The sequence below is a fragment of the Chrysochloris asiatica genome, unplaced genomic scaffold, assembly GCF_000296735.1.
Source record: "Chrysochloris asiatica unplaced genomic scaffold, ChrAsi1.0 scaffold00018, whole genome shotgun sequence".
NCBI lineage: Eukaryota > Metazoa > Chordata > Mammalia > Afrosoricida > Chrysochloridae > Chrysochloris > Chrysochloris asiatica.
The window spans coordinates 402,167-410,689 of NW_006408536.1; the positions used below are offsets into that span (position 1 = coordinate 402,167).

General features: G+C 39.7%; 1 pseudogene; it reads right to left on the reverse strand.

The window, feature by feature from the left end:
* Positions 1 to 5,322: 5,322 nt before the first annotated feature.
* On the reverse strand, positions 5,323 to 7,046 carry LOC102828986 (annotated as a pseudogene).
* Positions 7,047 to 8,523: the final 1,477 nt, after the last annotated feature.

Genomic DNA, 8,523 nt, shown 5'->3' on the forward strand with positions numbered 1-8,523 from the left:
TCTAAATATTCCTTTATATATGGTTCAGAGTTCTGGGACCATCCCCTGAGCCTGTTTGGTCGGGTATTCTGTGTTGCTGCTGGTGGAGCTCTTTACTGTACTTCCACCCCATCAGCCATCTCTTTGTTCTCTTTAGATATATTTTTTATATCACTAGGATGAGTGGTTAAGCCAGATTGCAAATCCAAGGTGTCTTGACACCAGCCCCTATGTGCTTATCTTCTATTTCTTATTGCCTCCAGGAGAGGTCATATGGGCCTGAAAAGAACAACTTAAATGGACATAGGGAAGGGCCAGACCCAAAACACAAATAATGTAAACATAATAATATTAAATTGGTGAATATCCATTTGAAAGGGCTGAGCATGAAAGAAAGCTTTACTCTCTACTGCCTCTCAGAACCCAGAAGGAGAGTAATATAGCCTTGCAAATGACTGATTAAATTCTTATCCCTTTATAATAAGTGATGGACCCATTCTATTATTATTGACTATAGCTCACACTGAAGGTGGTGGCTGAGAGGACTTGATTACTTACATAACACTAGTGAAAAATTATTTTGAGGTATGTAGAAGAAATCAATTTCAGTGTTAGGTTTGTCAAGAGACTAAATTCAGATGAATCTGAACCCACATATTTTGGCAGGGTCTCAAATACATTCCTGTACAGATTAAAAGCAGCATTACCTCATTTACAATCATTTACAAGCTTGAAATCTTCTAGGAATGATAAACAGAGCTTGCACTCACTCTCATCCTTAATGTATGATCATCATCTTTTATTTGATTTGATTAGAATGTATCCAGGACATGGTGCTTTCCACGTTGCTATGGAGCTGGGATAGAAAACTGGAAGACGCATTTTCAAATATTCTATTCCAACTGTTCTGAAAATTATCTTTCTGTCTCAACAATGGTCCCATGAGTGGACATATTCCATTGTGAATTCCACTATAGCATCACACTATTTTCTTCCCACTCAGAAAAGCTTGGCATGCAAATGTGGAAGAGTTCTATTATTTCAGAAATGCACTTGAATCTCTTCCTATAGTGATCAGAAAATGTATCTTCCATGTGCAATTTTTTTTTTTTTTTTTTTTTTTTTTACTGGCATATACAGTGTGCTGTTCTACAGCTCTCCCCCCTGCCCCATGAAAAGAATATTGGAAAGTATATTTCCAGGTGCCTTTGTGAGCAGAGTTTCAATTAGATTCCACAGATATGATTTCTGGCATGATATTTGGAAGGCAGATGGGAAAGTGGTTGTTGTTGTTGTTAGGTGCCATCGAGTTGGTTCCAATTCACAGTGACCCTCTGCACAATGGAATGAAACACTGCCCGGTCCTTCACCATTCTCACAATTGTTGCCACTGTCTCAATCCATCTCATTGGAAATCTTCCTTATTTTCGCTGACCCTCCACTTTACCAAGCGTGATGTCCTTCTCCAGAGACTGAGCCCTCCTGACAACATATCTGAAGTATGAGAGATGAAGTCTTGCCGTCCTGGCTTCTAAGGAAATCCTGGCTGTACTTCCAACACAGAATTGCTTGTTCTTCTGGCAGTCCGTGATATAGAAGCAGAAGCCATTATTCTGTGATAATAGTTAGAGGCAGGGAGCTGAGGCTATTATGAGACTCAGCCACTGCAGTGGTGCAGGTGGTAGGGACTACAGGGGGGGCAGCATTGCTTCTGTTGTTTCTTTCCCAGATTGATGGACAGTCACCTTTCTGGCCTTGGCTCTCCAACTCTTCTAATGGCCATGCAGACATGTATTATCTATATTAAGTCTCTTACTTCTCAGGGTATGTAGAGTGGCTTCAGTGTATCTGATGGAACTCTGACTAGTATGATTCTTAAAATTTAGTATCTTAACCATTTTAGTAATAAATGGTTTAGTAACAAGCTGGATAGTGAATTGCTGATTTTGTATTACAGTGTCATAGTTGGGACTACTGGTCTAGGTTACAAAAATAATGAATACAGTGAGGAGTCTCAGAAAAAAGACACTGGCTTGGGTAAATAGACCACTTTAAAGGCAAGTGTAAGAAAGATGAGTAGAAAGGAGAGAGGAATAAGTAGGAAAAGGCAGAGGGTAAAAAAAGAATGTTACCTGATGGTTTTGACCATCATATGCTTTCAGTAAGAACAGGACCCTATCAATTAGGGTTCCACTCTTCAACTGGGGAATTTCAGGAAGATTTCACAAAGCACCTATTTATGAAGTTGTTGGTGGGGTTGAAAAGAAAGCAATAGTAAAGCATCCCAAGAATATTTGTTTCTTGTTACCATTGCTTCTTCTAACTTGAAGGGATGAGAAGAGGGAAAAGAAAAGTTGTGTGGAAAGGGCTGCCTGGCATGAGCTATGGCTTTTGGTCAAAGGGACAAAGTCGGAACTGACTAAATGACACTTAACAACATCAAGTGATTAGTAGGAGTTATCCAGATAAAGAAGAATGAAGGTGTCCCAGACAGAGGAACAGCATATGCAAAGCCACAGAGGAGTGGTATGGTGACTTTATGGAGCAAGAGTCAGAAGAAGATATACCTTGATCTTACTCTTCTATTTCCTCCAGTACCCTGCTGAGCTCCCCATTGGCTAAATCCAACCAGAAGCCAGAGGACAAGAGAATCTGTGGTACAGAAAGGAATAGAGTGGATCTGGTAGGGTAGATAGAATTTACCCAGCCCAGGAATGGGATCTGTTCTGTTTAATATTATATTGATTTCCAGGGCCAAGCACAATGACAGTCTGGCATCCACCCAAACTTGCAAATTCAAATGCCTATAGAGGATGCTAAGGAAGTATGAGTGACTACAATGGTTGAGACTGACAGCCTGAAAGCATATGCCCTGCCATTAGGATGTGTTTAGCTATTGTTACTTAACTCTGCCCAATTACTGCTATGTAGAAATATCTGCTTGGTGTTGCCAGGATTTTCCATTTTTCAAGAGAAGCCGAAAATATGGATGAGTTTTTGGGTAATTTTTAAAGATTGGAAGCAAATTTAAGCATATTTAAAAACAATTTTGCAGTCCAAATAAAACTTCATTGCTGTTGGTGGCTGCTGTTAGGTGCTGTAAAATCAGTTCCAACTCATAGTGATTCTATGTATAACAGAATGAACCACTTCCCAGTCCGTCCTCACAATCACTGCTATGTTTGAGCACATTGCCGCAGCCACTGTTTTGGTCCATCGCACTGAAAGTCTTCCTCTTTTGCACTGACCTTTTATTCTTCTCCAGGGACTAGTTCCTCCTGATAACATACCCAACATATGTGAGACAAAATAATGCCATCCTTATGTCTAAGGAGCATTCTGGCTATACTTCTTTCAAGACAGATTTGTCAATTTTTCTAGTAGTCCATGGTATATTCAAATGTATCAGTTCTTCAGTTTTCCTATTCATTGTCCAAAATAAAACAGAATGAAAAAAGACCTTGAGTCAAATTGCAATCTCTGTGTAAGGTGCTTAATACACATCTAGTAATGAATAATCCAATAATCTTATAGCTATTCAGATCAATGGCATATGTTAACTAACTATGTTGTTAAGGTATATTTTAGATAGGATAACAATTTAGTAATTTAACCCCTAAATATCAGTAATTTAATAACTCAAAGGTTCAGTTACAGATTAGGGAAACAGTCTGCTGCCATCTTGCTGTTGTTAAGTGCTGTCGAGTTGGTTCAGACTCACAGTGATTTTGTATAGGGTTTGTGAGCTTTCAAATCTTTGTGGGATCAGAAAGCCTCATCTTTCTCCTATGGGGCAGCTGGTGAGCTTGAACCATGGACCTTGTGGTTCAAAGTCCAGTGCTTATCATTTGGAGCCACCCTGCTCCCCATCTTAGTGCTGTAGATCATAATAAAAGAAAAGAATGCTGGAGGGTCCCACAGAAACATTCTGCTTCTGCTCAGAATTCATTGCCCAGAACCAGTCAGTTTGCTCTCTGTCAAATTGCAAAGTGTCTGGGAAATATAGGTGAAGGCATATATATTTGGTGAACAGCACACATCTGTTCCACAGAATGGTACTTTATACATGTTGTTGTTGTTAAGTGCTGTCGAGTTGGTTCTGACTCACAGTGACTCTGTATAGGGTTTCTGAAGAGTGAGCGGCTGGTGACCTTGCGATTCAAACTGATGCTGCAGTCCAGTGCATTAACCCACAGTGCTACTTGGATCACCATTGGGTCCAAAAGGAAGTGGAAAGGTGTGGGCTGGAATGGGTACGGGCTTGTGAATCAAGTCAGTCAGGTAGCAACACTGGGTGAAAGGAATCAAGACTTGGTGGTTAAGAAATAACAGAAAGTAGAGTGGATGATGGGGAAAAGTCCTAAACCAGGATGATGTCACAGTTCCAGGATGGTTGGTTGACTGGGAGGAAGCCAAATTGGGTGGAGTGAATATTGTGAATAAATCTTAGCTGATGATCTGGAATGAAGAGATTATGTCAGTGTTTCTGATTTATGGGCAGCTGTAAAACAAGGTACATTTTTAAATGGCCATGACAAATTGAAACAATGATCCTTAAAGAATAATTTTTCTTTTCAAAAAGAAGAGACTTCTTTTAACATTATATAAATCATTTAATCTTTTTATTAAGTATTTAAACAAGATATAAATATATGAAGTAGAAATTGACAGTCCTTCACCTAAGCCTCTCCCCACATAGATGTATTCATGATGGATGTTATTCATTGTGCATATAAGTAAATACATGGTTACATAGATGTGTATCCAAATATATTCTACATATTCTGCTTTATAATTTACTTTAAAATATTGTTATTACCTTTTCCCTTGCTGTTACATATGGTTCAATTAGCCTTTAAAAAGATTGCAGGACATTACACCCTTAAGGATGTACCATAATTGATGTGAGCAATAGTTTGAGATTAGACATATATTTTGTATTGTTTTTATGATAGTTTTAAATGCTGCACCATTCTTGAATATATGAGAGTGTACTTGTATATTAAATTTCTAGAATTAGAATTTTGGTGCCAACAAGTATGAGCTTTTACATTGTCCTTCAGAAATGTTGTAGCAACTTCTATTTCCATCAATCATATATACAAGTGAATTCCATTTTTTAAGGAACATATTTAACAGAAGTTCTCACAAAAAGTACTTGTACAAGCAACAAAACCAACCTTTTGGAAATTTTAAGCAATTAATGAAGAGTAAAAGTGGGAACTCACCAACATTCATGACACACCACAGTGATAGTTTCCACAGCCCACTATGTATCGTGGGCCATGATTGGCATACAAAATCCAGAGAATATGAGGGATTGGTAAATGGGTTTTTTTTTTTTCACCAAATTGAGTCATGATTTATTGATGGGAATTTCAATTCAGTGATTTCAGAGTCGGGGGTTCTGCTTCCACTTCTGTAGGTGTCCCTGGGAGAGAGTCGGCAACCTTTCTGGAGGTAATGTGGGAGCCTCCCTACAAAGGCCAGCAGGAGGCTGGACAGGAACTCAGGGTGGTACTGAACCCCAACAAAAAAGGAGTGATCTTCCAACTCCACAATTTTCATTCTCTCGCCTTCAACATCTTGGCCAACAAACTTCAAGCCTTGCTCTTCCAGACATTTTTTCAAGACAGAATTTACCTCACATCTGTGGTGGTGCCTCTCCTCCAAGAATTCCAGATCACCTTAGAGTTTTCTCATGACGGAGTTCTTGGTCTGGAACAGGGTTCTCCTCTTGCCCAGCCCATGGTTCTGCCCATCTGCCCGCAATTGTGTTCAGGCATGTCTATGACCACAGGGTGACTTGTTTTGGGGTCAAACTTTGTAGAATTGGCATCTTGCCATCCCAGTACATTTCTGGAGAATTCAACCACTACCAGCTGCATTCCTAAGCACACACCCAAAAAAGGCTTTCTGTTCTTGAGCCCAGCTGATTGCTTGGATTTTCCCTTCCGTTCTTTGAACACCAAACCCTCCTGGAACCAGCACTTCATTGGCACTGCAGAGCTTTTGCCAGGCTTCATGGTACCAAATAGGCTCTTCCTGCAAGGTGCTGGGCTCCAGGTCTGTCGAATCTATGTACTTGATTTCCAGTTTGTGGTTGATGGCCAGAGCAGAGTGCTCCAGAGCTTTAATGACAGAGACATATGAGTCGGAGAACTTGGTGTATTTGCCTACAAGGGCAATGGGGCATGTCTCCAGCAAGTGGTCCTATCTGTCAGCCATCTCTTTCCGCTTCATCAGCATCTTTGGTGGCTGCCTCTCAATCGGAAGGTTGAGTCTTCAAAGAAAACAATGTACAACCCCTTGTTCTTCTAACAGCAAGGGGACTCGGTAGATGGAAGAGACATCGTGGACACAGATGACTTGTTCAGGTTCAACATGGCAGAACATGGATATTTTCTCTTTCACTGATGTGTCAAGAGGATTTGAGCACCTACACACAACCAGATCTGGGGAAAGCCCAAGCCCTCTAAGTTCCCGAACACTGTTCTGAGTTGGTTTAGTCTTCTGTTCCCCTGTTGAACTTGGCCGACGGGCTAGACTGACATGAATATTGCAAAATTTCTCTCTTTTGACTTTGAATTGGAATTGATGAAAAGCCTCAATAAAGGGCATGCCTTCTATATCTCCCACTGTTCCACCAAGCTCGATAACACACACTGGTTCCAGGCCATCTTCATCCACAGGTATTATACCCACTCCTGGATTGCATTCATGATGTGAGGGACAACTTGGACAGTTTTCCCCAAGTAATCTCCTTTGTGTTCCTTGTTAATGACATGCTGGTAGATCTTTCCAGTGGTCAGATTATTGTCCTTGGTGAGGTGAGGCGGATATCCAGGAAGCGCTCATAGTTACCCAAGTCAAGGTCGACTTCCCCACCATCATCCAGCACAAACACTTCCCCATGCTCATAAGGAGAGAAGGTTCCTGCATCAATGTTAATGTAAGGGTCAATCTTAATTAAAGTTACATGACTTCAGTATTGTGCCCACATTGCTAGCAAGGATTCCCTTTCCAATTCCTGATATAACACCACCAGTAACGAGATTGTACTTCATTTTAATTTCTGACCTGACACCGCCTTCAAATCAGCTAAAGAACTAAGTTGGCAATGCACATGGTGAGCCCCCTGCAGCCCGGTAAGTAGAGTTTTGATTTTGTGTTTTGCTGTACTTCTTTCCTCTGTAAGTGAGGGAAATATTATCTTCAAAATTTCCATTTAAGCAGAGAGAAGTAGGGAATAAAGAGGTCCTGCGATTTAGGAACATGTCAGGTCAGTAGCAGAGACTGTGAGCTTCCATTGTTACCGCCCCCACCTTGTCGATAAGGATCACAATTGTTGAATCCATGAAAAATGACAACCTTCAGAGGTATTACACTTATTTCAGAGACAACAAAAGGAATGTTTAGGCAGATCAAGTTCCTTCCCCAAAGATTTCACAAGGTATTAAATGTTAGAACCAACATCCAGATTTCGGAATGTAAATGGCATGCTCTTTCTGGGCTGTCCAAATTTTATTTTTAATGTATTCTAAATTTTAATTAGATCCTAAACACAGTAGGTTGAAATCCTTTTTCTCAAGGATGAGGTCCATATACTATTGAATCACTTGCATTTTCAAAATTATATTTTATCTAAATGTTGCATAATGTTTCAGAAATTTCTCAGACTTCTGCACTTTTCAGGAACTAGAATTAAGGAACTAGAAACTAGAAGCATAGACAACTTCTAAGATTACATCAAAATTTCCAAACTCATGATATTCAAATAAATTCTAAATGTAGTACAATCTTCATAACATCTGTTTATCATCTTGTGGGTATTTTCGCTTTCTCATTTTCCTCACATCTCATCTGATGTCAAAGTTTATTAATATTTTTTTAAATTTTTCCTCTTTTTTTAAAAAACTTTTTATTGTGATTTGAGTGCAAGTTTATAAGGCAAATCATCAGTTTTATATTCAACAAATCATATACTTTATTTCATTCCAATGATTATAATCCCCACCATGTACCATCAGTTAACAGTGTTTCTCTCTATTCATTTTCGCTCTTTTTTTAAAAAAAAAAAAACACTCAGGCCCATATAATAACTTAAACCACCAGAGGTCACATTCTGCAAGTCTGCCTCCTGGCCACCAGCTCTCAGTCCCTTTCTTTCCATGAATCTATAGAGTCCTTAGCTGCTCCCTCTCTCCATGTCCCCATCTCTGCCTCCAGCTCTGGTGTCACTGCTTCTCTGGATAAGGTCTCACCTTCCGTTTGTGCTCTTCTCCCTTGATAGTCCTAGGATCCTCTGCTTCTGGACTGTAAGATTAACCACTCCCCATTTTTGTTACAAAACTTCAACCTTTACAGTTGTGACAGTCTCAATTAGTTATGATAACAATTACTTCTCATTGAATTAAAAGAATCTTATCCCCATCTCTTTTCACCAGACCCATCTAGACAAGATGAAAATTATTCACTGGGGAATCTATCTTTCCCCTCACACTCTTAAACTAAACTGCCTCTTGAAACCTTGTAAGCCAGTCA